The sequence below is a fragment of the Plectropomus leopardus genome, chromosome 1, assembly GCF_026936395.1.
Source record: "Plectropomus leopardus strain MGB_pleo_1.0 chromosome 1, ASM2693639v1, whole genome shotgun sequence".
Taxonomy (NCBI): Eukaryota; Metazoa; Chordata; class Actinopteri; order Perciformes; family Serranidae; genus Plectropomus; species Plectropomus leopardus.
Genome location: NC_142176.1, coordinates 26,282,756 through 26,300,236, shown reverse-complemented (window position 1 = coordinate 26,300,236; position 17,481 = coordinate 26,282,756). Strand labels below are relative to the sequence as shown.

The 17,481-nt window shown below is 37.7% G+C and overlaps 1 long non-coding RNA gene across 1 annotated transcript in view; it reads left to right on the top strand.

Annotated features, from left to right (window-relative positions):
* The first annotated feature begins 3,097 nt into the window (after positions 1-3,097).
* Positions 3,098-17,481, top strand: part of LOC148190429 (uncharacterized) — a 38,963-nt gene continuing 24,579 nt past the window's right edge. Inside the window, exon 1 of the long non-coding RNA XR_015776802.1 lies at positions 3,098-3,694. This is a non-coding gene — a long non-coding RNA (uncharacterized LOC148190429). The remainder of the gene's footprint in view (positions 3,695-17,481) is intronic.

Here is a 17,481-nt window from a genome sequence, read left to right as displayed (position 1 = left end):
AGTGTGTGTTTAAGAACCTTATGTTTGCCTCTCCATTGTGTGCAAAGAATAATCTACACGGAGTCATTCAGTATCTGATAGCAAACAATGTGAAGGTCAATTACTGCTTATTAACTGTAGGGATTTGAGTGGATTATCTCACTTATAGTATTTCTCGAGTGTTAGTTACTAATGTTTTGTGGAGGTATGCTCTTTAAATAGAAACTTTTTGCTGGCACATCTCTGTCACTCTTAGTACAGGTATTACAAGTAATAAACTAACAAGTGTTAGTACCCCATTTCCCATAGCCTTGGTATTTACACCCCTACCTGCACCAAGGAAACTGTAATACTAGTGTAATAATATCTAATATAGTGTCTTTGACATGCACACCATGGTCAGAATTTAAAAGAAATTGTCCGTTTGTGTCTTTTCTGGACTTTACCAGCATGTTACTATGGTAACGCAGGTTGGTCAAAAACTCTGGGACCTGCAAATCATATCACTGAGAAATTGAATATACTATGTGATGCACAAGTGAAGAGATTCCATCAACGACTGATATGAAACTAGAGAAAGAGAGAGCAGGAGCAGTGAAGGGAGAAAAGCAACACAACCAGTGAGCAGCAGCAGTGTGTCACTGACTGGAAACATGGCGCAGAGTGATGACTTGTTACAGCTGAAACTTTATTTATACAGCACCTTACAAAACAAAGTTACAAGCTGGTTGACAGGAGAGTTCAAGATTAAACATTTTAAGACCCAAAACGGAGATTGGGAGATAAGAGGCAAGGAGCAAGAAATAAAACAGGAGAAAAGTAATAAAAGCAAAAAAGGCAAATTTAAATGATTAAAGGGACAATTAAATGAAATAGAGGAAAACAGAGAAAATACACAAACAACAATAAAAGCTGGCACGGATTAAAGGATTTAACTGACGGAAAAAAAGCCAGAATAGAGTTAATGTGATGTGTATTGAGTTCAATACCGTCTTCAGCCCCACTGACCCGGCAGAGAGCCCATTAGTATAAAATCATGTTGTCTGGAAAAGTTTATTTTTAAATAAAGATAGTGTATATTTTTCCAGACAACATGATGAAAAATATACTTTCATGTAATGTTTATTTAAAATTATTGGGGTTGGAAATATTTTGTCAAAGACACAAATTAAATTAATATGAATTTTAGAGAACGGTGCAAAACATGATGCACAAACAACTTGAATATTTCGCTACATGTTTTTACATGTTGAATATCTCAGTCAGTGTGCATGTATTATAGCCTCAATAAAGCACTTAAATTAGCAAATAGGAATAGGTGATGTGTATTAACACATGGAAGTGAAGCCATAACGCTCTCTTGAGATCAACAAGAGAATGATTTTTTTTTTTTTTTTTCCTCATCAGGTAGTAACCCCATTAACACACAAGATGTCAATATACATACAGTTTATGGCTGCAGGCCTGATATTCACAGACGGGATACCAACTGTTCTGTGCAGCAATGGGCTTCAAACAGGTTTTGATTAATTTATCTTGAGAGAGAGTTTCAAAGCTTTATCTCTGACATGAAAGATAGCCTGTACTAAAAGATTCAAGTTCTCCTTTAAACCAAAGGTGATTGAGGAATGGACCCTTTGGGAACATCGCAGGTGAGGAGGCCTCTGAGGAGGAAGTATCACCAGTGTATTATTTGAAAAGAGGGGTGTAATAATAATGATAATTAATAACAAAGTTTGTAGAGATACAGTTTCTGAGTTCAATCATTTTTTTTCCAAATGTGTGTTTACTGGATTTTTAAAAAAATGTAGGCTACATTAGGTATTACAGGGGGAAAAAAAACAACAGAAAACAAGTAGGCAAGGGTATAATAGAGAAATGTGTAGTAACGCATCATCTTAAAATAAACTGCAAAGACAGGACGACTGTTTGAGTACTTTTTCAAGGCCACGTAGGTAAAGTAGGTAGGCCTAATTAGAGAATACAATCATGCTGCCATACAAGTAGCCTATTAATGGCCCAAAAGGAAAGACAAAGAAAAACAGCAAATGACTGTGCTCATAATTATGTTGTCATTAGGAAATAACACTTCATTTGGTTTTATTCCAGCAAATTGCAGCCTGTCTAATGGAGTGAAAGCATTTGATTTTAGTATTGCAGTAGGCTACCAAAGCTTTTTCAATATTAAGAATACCTAGAATTTTTTTAATTTTAAAATATGTAACTGTCCATGTATCGATATAATATTGCCACACAAAATGATGCTATGCTGTGTCCCAAAAGAGAAAAATATGTTTTGCTAAAATGTCAAGATTTTGCGGTGGAGGTGGCGCGACATTTAGGACAGAAGAAAAAGTAATTTTATCCACTCAGCAGCATTTCACTCAAATACATCCGAGATGTGGGCGGGATCTCCGCCGCACGTCATCAAATGCTCACAGCAAAATCAACCAATACTGAATCAACCAATATAATAATATACTGTAGATAATATCTGTGTCTTTACATACAGTGGCTACATTAATGTCAAATAAATCTGTTGTAGTAGAAAGTACAATATTTCCCGCTGAAATGTAATGAAATACAAGTATAAAATAGTCCAATGGAGTTACCCAAATAAAGCTACCTTAAATTGTAACTAACAAACTAGTTTACCTGAGTAAATATCGACCAGTAGCATTAATTTAAAAGGCAGCGACACTCATCATTGTGCTCTTTGAGAAACTCCTCATACATGCAGCACATTCAACTCTTAATATAATTTCTTTCAACTTCAACTGAACAAATTATATTATGTATATATAAATTATATTATATTATGGGACACAGCATAGCATCATTTTGATGTTGTAACTGCACTTGAGCTGATTTAAAAAGAAGTCTGGAAATTCAGGCTGAAACTTTAAACATTTGATTAGCCCAAGTGCAGTCTATGTAGTTGCTATATGAGTCTCGCAGTTAGAGAAAGCTGAAGATCCCCATGTTAAAAACATCATGGATGTATTATAAAAAAACATCTGCGAGAAACTTCACGCTGCTGTGATTGGTTGGCTCCGTTGTGAGCATTTGATGACGTGAAGCGTAGATCCCGCCCCCCTCTTTCCGGACGATCATCATCCCTCAGCAGGTGATAACAGGAACCGGAAGTGGGTACTAGCTACCTGTTTTTTAAAAACATCAACAGTCAAAAAAACATGTTAGCCAGCTAGTCAATGCCAAGAAAAGCAAATAAGGTTTTATTTGAATTTATTAAGATACCAATCTTCACTAACCGATGAGAACGAAATCCCCGCAGCACACGAAGAAACGTTTGGGGCCAAAGGAGTTGAACAAGTGGGAATAACCAAGTTTGAAGACTTTTGTGTCGGGAAAGCTAGCGGCTAATGTTAGCCAGATGAGCGTCCGTCTGTCTGTCTGGCGCCGAGAAATCTGAAGTTATTTTGTCCGTTTGTCCGAGATTGACAACGCTTTTTTTTTGGAAATGCACGCCACATCATCACCTTAAGGACGGAGACTGGCTAAAGTAGTGCTTTATCGTTTTCATCGCATCAGACCAACAGGCTTTTGGTGCCCTCACCGCCGCATGTAAACATCAGGTTTCCCCACTCCAGCTGTGAATATTTCACTGGTGAGGACGAGCCAAGCTTCATACTGGGATGGACTGGTTGCTGAAATGACTGGACTACCCCGAGACGGTTCAGCGTTGACAGGCCATGTGAGTAAAACATGTATTTATTTGTTTATTTACACTGGCAATCCACGTCGGTTAGCTTCCCTTGCCCTGTAAACTGTTCATTGTCGTTGTCTGTGGTGCTGCAGCGTTGGTGTCCCAATCAAGTTTTTTTTCCCCTTTTTCCGGTCTGAGTCTGAAAGAAAAGAAAAAGTCTGCCGAAAGAAAATGTCTGCATCCAAACAGCTCCTTAAGCGATTTTTGCTTTATTTTTTACACAATAACAAAGTAAACAAACTAAAACAATTTAATGAATTAAAATAACTTTATAGCTGTCAATTCCACTTAGTTTAGCATTTGTTCTTATTTTTATATAATAAACTGAACAAAGTGAAATATGTCCACAGAAATTGCCCTAAAATCCACTTAGTGCAGCATTTTTTTTTCAACAAAATAATAAAGTAAACAAACTAAAATGTGTCTTCAGATATTGCTCTCAAATCCATTTAGTATAGCATTTCAATAAAAGAACTGAATACTATGAATAGGTAGAATAATATAATCACAATTCAACCTCAGATTAGTGATATAGCTGAATTTTAACATTTCCAGTCACAACAAATAAAAATTGGTCACAATTCTGCTTATTGCAGTGTTATAGTAAAACTAGTTCACTAAAAATGAACAAAAAAAAATGAATTCCCTTTGAAGTGGTGTAGCAACTTAAGTTAAACATGAAAAAATAATCCGTTTCTACTTGTTTCTGTAGCAGTATTACAATAAACCCTGAACATCTTGTGCAAATTGTGCTCTCTATGTACAACACCTGTGTGACAGCAGATCTAAACAAAGGATCGGGGCAGAGTGTACGCTCAAATGAACCGATCCTAATCAATTAAAAAATGCATTGGTGGCCCGAAATGATCCTCAGATCTGATTGGAATATCCCTGGTTGGTTTAGTATGTTGATATGTATTGTTTATTGCAAGCTGTTGTCGTGGGCAACTGATGAGAAATTGGCCACTGGGCAAAGATATGCAAAACATCTCTCCAAAACAGGAGCAAGACACACACACTTTGTGTCTTTTGCCTTTTCTGCTGCTGTTTTGCATCTCTTTGCAGTTCCTCTGCATCTCTGTCAGCTTCCTCCTGGTTGGTACATATTACAGTAATTTGACATTTTGTAGACCCCTGTGGGGCCCCTGTGCCCTGTAGGTATGTTCAGTACTCCATCCATGGCTACAGTAGGATCCACGTATCTTTTGCTTTTGGTGGTCTGTTGGTTCTTGACGTTGTTACAAAACATATTCAATAATAATCTGCTTTTCTTTTTGTTTTGCGTTTTGTCTCTTTTTTGTTTTTGTATATCTCTGCAGTCATTCTGCATACTTTTGCGTGTTTGTGTCTCTTTAGGGGTCATTTTGTGTCTGTTTTGGTTGTTTTGTTTCTCTTTGTAGTTATTTTGTGTGTCTTTGCAGTTCATTTGCATGTATTTGTTGTCATTTTGAGTCTTTAACTGGTTGGTACATGGTAAATAAATTTAAGTGACATTTTGTAGATTAAGGTCAGAGGGGCCCCTGACACTTTGGGTCCCTGAGCCTGTGCACTATAGCAGTGGTGGTTTTAGTACATTTGATGCCCTGGGTGAGTTTAGTTGATTTACTTTTTTTGCCATTACAAAAGCTTGTTAGGAGCTCATTATGCAAAGGGACAACAGTTGCCCTGCAGTATGGAGGCTCAGTCTGGTTCAGTAGCCTCTCAGTCCAACTGAAAGCCAGGATACTACAACTTCTGGGGATCTGCTCTTAAGTGGTGGGTCACCCTGATGAAAACACCTTTCTTAATGGCTGCATTAACTGCACCCTGAGAGTGGCTGATAACATTTCCTGGGACCCTTCTCAAGTCTTACACGAGGAGGACCAACTCCTGCCCTTTGGGAGGCACTTTAGGGTGCCAGGATGCAAGTAAAATCAGTACAAGCACTCTGTCATTTCCCACTCTACAACTCTGCCTAACCAAATGAGGTACACAAGAGGGTGACATTTTTTTGTTTGTCACCTCATTTAATTTGTGCTTTAAAGTCATCATAGTTGAGCTGCCTATCCTGACTGATTAACAAAATTAAGTTGAGGAGTAAAAATGATTGATAGGCTGTAATTAATCTCCAAAGTCATTTGTTTAAAAAGCCTCGTTGTTGTTAAGTGTGAACCTTTAATGGGGATTTGAGACATGATTCACACTTTCATTTTAGTGACTCACGATAATCTATTAAGCTGATGTATTACAGCAACACATTTCGCTTTTCCCACAAAAGCTTCAGATGCTTGCCTCATTTGAGGCAAGAAGCTCGTTGCAGAAGGCCTTTAGATACAGTGAGCAACATGCAAGACAGAGCCTTGCATTGTCTCAACTTTAACCCTTTGAAATCTGAGCAAACTGACTTCAATTCTTTCAAAAGCAAGGGAAGAAGGCAATGAGCAACTCGAAAAGAAATGGCCAAAAATAAGCAAGAAATGAGAAAATGACAAGAAAATTACATTAAAATAAACAGCAAAATAGAAAACAAAAAATTATGTATATGTAAAACTATTTTTTATTTTTGTAACGTATATAAATATAAGTGCTGTATTGATAATAATTGATACTGATTATATCTAACAATACCCCCTGAGCTAATTTTCAGGGTGTTTTCTCATCTCCCCTTTCTTTCTTTCTTTCTTTCTTTCTTTCTTTCTTTCTTTCTTTCTTTTTTCAATTTGTTGAACCTTCTTTGCCAAGTTGTTCATAGAATTTTTCCCCATGTAACAACAACAAACCAGCCAATTTTCTCAGGTTTGCTTGTAGAAGAAAACTGATGTTGATTTAGCTGTTAAAAGTTTAACAAGTAATTTAGGTAACAAGATATATAAATATGCAGGGATGTAGTGATTACTTTAATCCACTGTCCTTTGCAAAAAATCCCTCAGGGAACCCGTCAGTTTACAGTTACAGGTTGTTTTCAAAAAGTTACCTGCAAGGAGATTACACTCCATCAGCATAACGCAGGGGAGCTAATTATTAGCACAATACTTGTCTTTTATCTACCAGCCAAAACAAAGTGGTGACATTTAGACAATTACTTTCTGATGCCACCGCCTTAGGCTAAGAAATACTGTGGAATTCAGAGTCCATCCCAGCTGATAGTTTGCTGTAGGCATGCTGGAAACAATACTGCAATATGAGATATATCTCATCCTCTAATTAAGCGACAACTGTTTTGATTGATTGATTGATTGATTAATAAGAAGCTGCTATCAATACATGACAACTTTGTCGACCCCTTTAGCACATTTCTAGCAGTTTTGCAGATCACTGTCACAAAGACATCGCTACACCGTCTCAGAGAGAAACAGAAGAGACATCAAAATTGTACTGTAGATCAGCATTTTATCATCATAAGTTTGGTCCTGTTTAACAGTTATTTGCACTGATGTCATGGGGTCGAATGCTATCTGTTTTGTCTGTGTGGCTTAATTGAGCTTTGAGGTATCATAGTAATATATACCTCCATTTTTATTGGTCTTTTATGTTATGTCTATTACTATTTTAGTGGTCTCTGTGAGTGTGTGTGTGGACTTTGGGAGACAGATGGTCTTCACCCATGCTTTATTAAACTGATCTGATAACTCAGAATTGTTTTCTGTCTGCTAAAACAGAGTGAAAGCGAGAGCGAGGCAGTTTGTAACATGCTCACATTTCCACATGCATGATTGCTTATATTGTCTGTCTTTCTCACACACTCACACCAACAAACACACACACTGACACAGTGATGCACTGTGTATATTTATTGCATTTCACAGGATCTTTAATACTTCTGCCTTTGAGCACTGCAAACCACTTCCCATTTCAGAAAGTAATATTGTTGATTTAGCCTGGATCACTTAGTTGTTCTTTATTACTGTTGTTGAGATTATTTATTGTTTTCCATTTTTACGTGTTTCACATCTTAACTAATAATGCACATAATGTCATGGAAGTAACCTAAAAATAAAGGCAGACATGAAATTTTTAAAAAGGGAAAAGGAAAGGCAAAGTAAGATTTGTGCACGGCAGTTGCTGAAACATATGGCACAAAGACTGTTTATCTTTTCTATCTCAATTCAGTTCAATTCAACTCCGATTCAATTCAATTCAATTCAATTCAATTCAATTCAATTCAATTCAATTCAATTCAATTCAATTTCATTATTTGTCCCAGAGGTCAATTTGTTTTGCAGCAAGTGTAAAAACAAAGGATAAACACATAAAGCACAAACAATAAGACACAGAAACATCTAGCAGTTGACATTAATAAGGACACAGGGTGACTTGAACTTGTGCACATTCAAGCTCCACAAGAGCAGATTAATAAGTGTCCACCAAACTGCATAAGGCCTCTAATAACTCAGTGGGCATTAAAAATGTCAAAAATCTCCTAATAGCGTAAACCATTTTCAATGTAGTATACAGCACCGTCAACAGGTCATGACAGTCACCATAATGCAGCATCAGGCCAGGCACCATAAAGGCTAATGCTGCAATATCTCTCACAAGTATGATATGTACTGTTACTGTCACTCTCACATTAACATCATCTGTACAATGATTACAATGTGTATTGCTACTGTCACCCAACCATCATCATCAAAATCAACATCATCAATACTACAAGTACAATATGTACTGTTACTGTCACCCTGTCACCATCACCATCATACTACAGTATAACATGTACTATAACTGTCGCCTTATCATCATTATTGTCATCATCACAGGTAATGGACAGCCAAAGCAGTAACCTCCTTCTGCCGTTAGTGTTTAAAGCATGAATATAAACAGGAATGAAGGAATTTCTATTGTTGTTTTTTTTGGGGAACAGGTGCACTCAGGCACAGGTCAGATGGTAATAATAATCGTTGTCTCCTCTCCTCTGTACACATCTCTTGTTTACTCTTGTATAGATCAGCCCTCTCTAAATTCCTCTATTTTTTCTCTGTTTTTTTGGTCTCTAGTAAACATTAAGTCATTACTTCTGGTCATTTTCATCTCTTCTTGGTATTATATTTTAGTATATTAATTGTACCTCTATGTTCGTTCTAAACATTTTCAGTTATCAACCTTTATGTCTAAGGGCCTTGACACGCCAAGCCGGTGGTCAATGTGGAGCCATTTCCAAAAGTTTTTGTGGTTTTTGCTGCACTGTTGGCATTAGTTAGCGTTTGTCGGATGATTTTCTGTCAATACAGCATGTTGAATCGGTGTTGGACCAGGTTGAGCCGATTGGTGAGTGAAGTCATTGTGATTGGCAGCTCAGCTCAGTGCTCCAGAAATGAGTAATTTAAACTAACGACTAAAGCCGAGAGGGCATGAGATCTATACCAACGTGTGATATTAGGTTAAGTTATTTTTGCTCTAACTAGCGTCCTTAAATCCATCCTGCTGGTCTTGCAGTTTCCAGATGCTGGTATGGAAAGTTATTTCCTCTTTTGCAGACGCAGACTGTATGTGGTAGTTGGCTGTTGGCTGTAATCTTTTCGGTGTGTTATGGTGCAACTTTTTGACTGAGTCACTGGCGACTTAAGGTGATGTAACAGTCATACTGTCTGAGTGTTGCTGATTACCACACAAATTGATTTATTTTCCGCAAAAATTATATCGACACAAAAGAATATCACTTTAAAAGTAATCAATTAAAGTGAATCTTAAGTCCCTATCGGAAGGACCAAGATTATTTTAAATATGTGAAAGCAGAAAGTCATGTTGCCACCTAAGTCTGGATTTATAATCAGTAACACATTTGTATAATTAGGAAATTCTCAGATATGGATGCCTTAATTTGGTCTGTTATCTGCCTGATATCCAGTACCAGTGCAGGATCGTGTGCATTTATTTTCACAATCCTGTTGCCCTACACTTAAAACCAACACTGTTATCAGTGATGGTGCAAATGAGAGAGTGGGAGGTCAAAATGAATTACCACATTTTATGCTGAGTCGGCAGTGTGTCCGTGTGTGTGCGTTTGTAGACTTGTGTTTTAAGATCCATACGATCCATTAAGACACACCTGCTAGATCATACCATAAATATTTCTGTCCAAACCATGTTGCATAGGTTCATAATCTTTGATGAAGCGATTGACAATTTTACAGTTTTATTTTTCCGTGTCATCCACCAGTGCTTATCATGACTGAGGTGCACATTTAAAGCTGTCATTTTAACTGTTACGAGTTTACTTGTAAAAATCTCAGTCCACCTACAGCTGTGGACACATCTAATTCTCTTGTGTTTTTTGCTGTTTGACAGTATGCAGTGCTTTTTTCCTTCAGTTGTAAAGTTGCCAATCTTCTTTAATTATACCGGACTCCACTCAGTTATTATCATAATACAGACTACACAATTTTGCTCTCCAGGTAGGGCAAACAAAATTTGTTTTGCAGCTTGTGGATAGGAAAGATGGCACTAAATAGGGGAAAAAGTTGGGAAGAGTGATCAGTTTTTGTGGGAGTGGGGTCAGTGTGTCAATGTCATTTCCATCATCACTGCTTCCACATAGCAGCTTACCAGGTTTACTCTTATTTAGGGCTAAATTGAAGAGTCGAATCATCAGCCTGAGACTCCTCAGTCAGTGTGTAGTGTACTTCTGGGACATTTTGGTCTTCAGATGTAGCTGCATAGGGATCCCTCCTCACTTTCATGCTGCTCTTCAGTACAGGGAGCTGTGGACCCAGAGTCTGGGTTGGAAATGAAGTTTTTTGTCCACCTGCCACTTTGACTGGTGGATTAAAAAATCTACCATCCATTCAATAGGTTACCATTGTTTTATTGGTTGGTGAGTGAAGCAAATCTAGTAGTCACTTCCATTTTACCGGCATCTGGCCTGTGGCTGGTGCTAATTTCCATACCTGGCTTGATTATGCTTTTGCGTGAACATCACCGTCACCCTAAACGTCATGCCAAACCCAATGGAAAGTCTGTATTGAAAAAGATGAACAAATAATCAAATATTCATATTGAACAGCCAAATCCAATATGACTGACAGTCGTCTGTGTAGGGTACAGTCCTACTATGTTTGGGTGGTATCATGCTATAACAATATACCAGGGTAATAAGAAATCCTGACGGTGAGATTTTTAGTACCGACATACAGAATACAAAAATACAGAATGTCATCTTTTTATTATTCTCCTACTGGAGAGGCTATCCTGAGGATGTACTGTATGAAGTGCACATCACACGCCACGAAAGGTCCTCCTTGTGGATGAGGCCACAAACAAATACTGTCATACACCGTAAACCCCACTAAAATTACGGGAAGGTATAAAGGTATGAAAAAAAAGAACAACCCAAGCCCTTCTCTAATATAAGTGGATTGTATATCTTAAAAAGCACAAACTGTTTTACAGTATATGTGTGTGACTTATTTAAAAACAACATAAATACATTTAAACACTTGAAACTTCAAGTAAATAATTCAGTAAGAATAACAGACAAAAATAAAAGCAATGTAGTCATGTAATTAAAAAATGCAAAGGCCATTAATGTGTGAAGTGATTTTTGGGGACACTACACTATATAAGAATGAAGTTATGAATATTAATATAAGTAGTTTAATCGTCTGTCTCTTTTCCATGTTGCAATTTGTAGATGGTCCCTGTGCACTCATCTCGCAGCTTGCTGCAGAGGGCAATGTTATGTACTATTATTTGTCGAGATCAGAGGACGGCTCATTGTGATGAAAATTAGGTTGTAGCTTGTTATCTACTTTACTGTAGTAGTACTCGGTTAGAGAGAGGCGTTGTTTGTGTTTTAGCAGTGTTTTGCTTAGGAGCTATAAAAAAGAGAGTTTTCAATCTCTGAATATCTGTATGACTGTGCAGAACTGCACAGAGCTGCATTCACAAACACCAACTGCTGTTTGCAGCAGGGTTTGTAAAACATCTTGTTAGGGAAAAGGAAAGTATTGATGACTTCATCAGCTCTCTTTTGCACTGAAAGGGCTGTTACCTGCTTTACTGCGGTTTAGCTAAAAACAGACTGTTCTTTAACTCCTCTTTGACAGTTTTGTCAGCACCTTTATTGTGCTGATTGCCACCACATTGGTTTAATGTTTCAATTACACTTACAATTGACAGAGATCCAACAAGTGCAACACTTGCTTGAAAAGTGTTTTCAATGTAGAGTTTTGTCGAGAGCTGGAGGCGGGACGAAATTCAACTGAGGCAACCTCCTCGTAATTCTCTATGCAGGAAAAACCGTGCAGACTGAATGGGCTAAAGTAGTACTGCCAATTTTTTAGAGCATGGTCAGCAGACTGTGCTGTGATTAATCAATATCATTGAACTCACAGCATGCCTTTTTGTCTTAAAAAAAGGTCAGAAGATGGATAATCCTTATCTTTATATGTTTATCTTTGCACATGTCCCATAGGCTGCTTTGGTTGTCTTTACTGTGTCAAACAACATGGGTAAAACGAGAAGTTGTCATTCTCTAAGCTCACATTCCCTCATGTCAATCTGATCCGGCCATTATCAGCCTGATATCATGTAGTCTGGGGAGGCTTTGAGTGACTGTGAAAAACTGTAAACAAAAGTGTGCTAGTCTGTAAGTCATTATCAGGGAAGAAGCTCCAGCATCTGTCTCTTGATAACATCACAGATTAGAGCCCTCACCACTCAGGGTTTAATCTTTGGCAGACAGTTGTTGATTTAACAGGAGAACTTTATCATCACGTGGTTTGCTGTCACAGAATTTCATTATTATTGGTTTCAATGGAGAGTTTTAGTATCACATCTAAATGCTGTTTCAGGGGCCTTTTCACACTGCCAAAAAACATATCTTGGGGAAACACTGAAATGCTATTATGTACTTATTGTATTGGCCAATCGCCTAAAACGGGAAATGGCAATGGATTTTGGCATCATTGCAGGGATTCGGGCATGATTATCATTTTGGCATCACCCAGGGTTGGCAGCATGAGTGAATCATTTTCCCTCTTTCGCCCTCTCCCTCTTTCTTTGTGTATATGCGTGTTTGTGTGTCTGCAACAAGGAATGGAAATTCAGGATTCCTGTCAGACAAATGCCTCCCGAGTCTCCTCTCATCTTCCACTCTCCTGCTCTCCTCTGTCTTCTCGTCTTTTTCTGCCCGTGTCTTTGCTTCGCTCTGCTCTCATTTTCCCTCTCTGGTTGTCTGAGCGAGAGTGGTGTATAATGGTGGATATTCAACATGGCAGCAAGTTAGGGGAACACTTTTGAAACACATACACACAGCTTCGTCCCAGGGATGAAATACCTAACCAACTGTACCATACAATTGGAAGCTAAAATGATGTGAATACTTTTGTGTTTGTCCGTTCTGAATGCAGTGGTTGCAGGAACTGGAGGAAAGGGAGGGCACTGAAGGTATAACAAAGGCAAAGTGAAACAAGGTTAAGAGTCTACATAGGGACAGCAGTACTCTGAGCTAAAAGCTAATGACCTCTTGCTCACATGCTCATGATAACTGCGGTTACATGAAGAATCAGTATTTTTTCAGTCTGACTGAAATCATTCTGATTAGTGTTTCCAACTCAACTGCTGACATGGATGCTTAATAGAAGTGATCTGATAAGATGTACGGGAGAATACATTATCAGCCAGGGCAATTATCAGGGCCTATATTTGGCTTTCTGCTGATTATCTGTATTGGGGTATTTATTTAATGAGCCCTGATAAAATGAATAATGAAAAACTGTGCATATTACGCTCCACCACCAGGAAATGCAGTCTGCAACACATGCAAAGAAAGTGTCAGCCAGGGAAGAACTTTTATTTTGTAAAACCTCAGAGAGCTATTTTTATCAGTTATTTTTTGTTTAAATTTTTACTGAACATTATAAAAAGAAGTTGTTGTGAACTTGCTGTATAGGATTTCGAAAGTTTCAGTTTTGATAAAACATCTGCTAAAGGCATTTTAAAAAAGTTTTGTGTTGGATTTTGTTATATTCCAAGTTCTAAATGTCGGCAGAAATAGTTTCATTTTTATTGTAAATACAGATTGCTCCAAAGATCGGTTATCGATTTCATTAAGTACTGATAATCAGAATCGGCCATGAAAAACCAATATCGGTCTAGCCCTAATAAGATGTGCATTTACGCAATCAAAAGTATCCAATCAGAATGTAACTTTTTTCACTAGTGTGAAATAGCTTTTCCTGCTGTAAAGTGACTTATTTGCAGGTAATATAACAGAGGAATCACTTTTTTAACCTTACTGAGAAAATTAATTGATTCAGTATATTATATATAGAGGGAGAGGAAGTGGTTATGCCTGTTTACACAATTTAGTAGACTATTGGTTAATGTTGCAGTTTACCATTGTTCCCTAAACATTTCATATATAGACTGCAGCTTCTGGTAATGATAAATAATTGTTATGGACTGTGATTCCACATTGCAGCCTGTAACAATAATGTTACATAAGGCCACTGTTTCCAAATTGAGGAATACATCAGAGCTCTGACAAAAAAACAGAGCACTAGCAGATTGCTTAATATTTCTTGAGTTTATGGACAATTCTCTTTTACATATGAAGAGGGAGGCATGCACAAACAGCTGTTGTGGCAGCTACATCATCTAATGTTACCCCTATGTGTAAAAAAAATGCATATAAAGATTATAGTTATAGTATAGTATAATTTGTGCTTTTTCTGCATAAATGTATGGTGGAATTATCTTTGATGTCATCAAAATGAAACTTCTCTGATATGTTTGTGTTAATATTTCTGGGAGAGAAATTATAACTATCCCCTCTCCCACCCCCTCAGTAAAAGAAAAAGGAAATCTATGCCAGTGATTATATAATGGTATTTGTGTTCAGCGTGCTACGCCCTGCACCCTCTGTTTGTACAAAGACAAAGGAAGAAAATGGAGGGACATCTAGGAGGGTATTAGTGGTTGGCAGGTCTAATAAGTAACTTTGGATTGGAGCTTTCTCTGTAAAACCAATTCCACCACCTTTCACAGATGTTGGTATATGTTGTGTGTGTGTGTGTGTGTGTGTGTGTGTGTGTACATGCATGCACCATGTGGGTGTCAGGTGTTATACCCACGAATCTGCAGAGGTTGTAATGACCTACACACACACACACACACACACACACACACACACACACACACACACACACACACACACAAACACACACAGGTGGCAGATCATGGGTTTTGTGATAGTGTGGCAGTCCACCATAATAGAATCTGAAGAGACAGAGACATACAGAGATTTATAGGTGTATGTCCTTTCCCCTTGCTGCCCCAGCAGCTTCGTTCTCTGGTGCTTTATCAAACACTTCTATCCCTGGAATTACATTTTGACCAAAGACTGGCCTTTTAAAAAAAAAAAAAAGCTTATCTCCTATAGAGTCTGTCTGCCCACCCCCCACCCCCTTTATTTTTGATTTTAGCTGCTCTTAAGAAATAATAAAGTCTTCAGTCCAGCATCTAACACCCATTTATACAACAGTGGCAGCCTTCGTCTGAGTTTTCAGTCTTTTTTTTTGTATTTTCTTAGCTTGTTACTTTTGAAATATGGAAACCAAGTATCAAACTTTATTCTTTGTGGAGGTTTTGCAGCACAGACCAGAAATTTGTAACACAAGTATTAAAGTATCAAGCAAGTCCACCGTAGTTTGATACTATTGAAATTCTGTGTTGTGGAGAATATTAAGTCATTTTAATGACCCTTTAAATTAGCATAGTACTGAAAAATCCACACTTTTTAAAATTATCTTAATTTATTTATTGCTATTTTTATCCTATACACAGTATGCACGTGAGAGGTAGGAATTTTGATGGAGCTGTAGTACCAGGTACTATAAAATCCATTAATCTATACAGTAACAATTTAAGTCAATCACGAACAGTCCAATCTTTAAATAATATTGCTGATTGAGATTCAGTGTCGTTGTGAAGGACACGAAGGCAAGGCGCCCAGTTAAAAGCTGGTCTCCTTCATCAGTATATCATCATGAGGGGCCTTGAGACCATTGCTAATGTAGCTTAGGGATGGCTGGTCACCTGTACAAAAAAATGAGTTTCCTGATTATGTTTTCAAATTCAGTGGCACAGTGGTTAGTTCCACTACCTCTCAGCTCCAGTGATGTGTGGACTTTGCATGTTTTTCCATGCTAGTATGGGTCTCCTCCTCCTCCTCCTCCTCGTCCTTCAAACACAAGCTGTTCAGGCAGTGTGAGACAGTAGGCTTTAAATTGCCATTAATGTGAGTAGTTCTGTAGCTACTGTATCTGTGTTCAGCCTGTCATGGACTGGTAGTCTTTCATGGTGTTGGCGTGCATTTTGTGCAGTGTATGCAGGGGCAGACTCCCGTCCCCACTGACATGCAACTGGGTGTAGAAAATGAATAAATGGATTTACTGAGGCCTTAGCCACTTTAATCTATCCTGTAGCTGTCCTACAGTGATGAGATGTGAAGGCATATTGTCAAATGATTTTTATTTCATTCCTTTCTGCACTGTTTGACAGCAGTCAATAAGTTTTTGCCACTTAGAGTTGTGACTCTTGAACCTGACAGCAGCAGGTAGCTAGCAAGGGAGGGATTATCATCTGATATAGTTCACTGAGTTGGATTCAGCTTTGCAAGAGGTGTCAAGCTTGGAGTCAAACTGGAAGTAGTGGACAGTAAAAATGATTTTCTAAGCTGGAGGGTTTCATTTCAGCTTTGGGGACACACACTCATGATCAGAGGAGAAATATTGCTCAATATGAAACACAGAAAGATACTATCTAACTGATCTACGGCTTTGCAAAAAAAAAAAAAATCCTTAATTTTTCTGTCATACAGTTCATGTGTTCAACAGGAGTCCTGCAGCTGTGTGGTGGTACAGTGGCATGATCCAAGTTCCTGCATTTGCATCACAGTGGTACACATACAGAAAATGTCTTTATTTTGAAACTATCCTCATTTTACAATAAAGAAGCTATTGTAGTTTCTGCCTAATCTACATTTTTATGCTTTAATATGAATGAATAATTCAAAAGCCACATCTGAACAGAACATGGTAAGAGATTAGTTCTGGCAAATTGTTTTTTCAGGGTCATACATGAGAATTTAAAGTCAGGTCAAGTCACAAATTAATTAAAATCAAAATGTGTTAGGCACATGTTGCAGTTCTATTCAAGGATTCAAAATTGAATGTGATTTGTTTTATATTAAAGTATGAAATTAGAGTTGAGATTAAAGATCAGGGCTTTTTAAAAAAATCTTTAGTGTACTTGAGCCTTTTTCATTCCTTTAACAGTGTCAAGAGACGAATACTCTTTGCTTAGTCAACCACAATCCTTATGGAACTATAATTATTTGCTCCAGAACCAATGATGAGGCCTTATCATGAATATTTAGTTGTGTGTTGTAGTTCTTATACCTTCATACCTTCCTGAAAGTTCACCTGCATATATGGTATATAAAAGTATTAGCGTATAGCTCTACAAGTTTCTTTATTTTTTTCTTTCACTACAAGTTTCTTTCTGGTAGTGAAAGTACAAGGTTCTTTATTTCACCAAGTTAAGACTATTATTTTGTAAACTCATCGAAAAACGCACTTCATGACTTCATGACCATGACTGTTAGTGCTTTAGTTAGTTAGTCCACTGTCCAACAATCAACAACTCTGGTTTGGTCAAAATAATAAGTTAAATGTTGAAATATACTGTTTTCCCCCTGCTGTCTCTCTCCCTGATGTGGCCGTTTACAGTCCTGTAACATAATCCTCACCCCTCGATGTCGGCTCATCTGTCTGTTCCACCAGTACAGACTG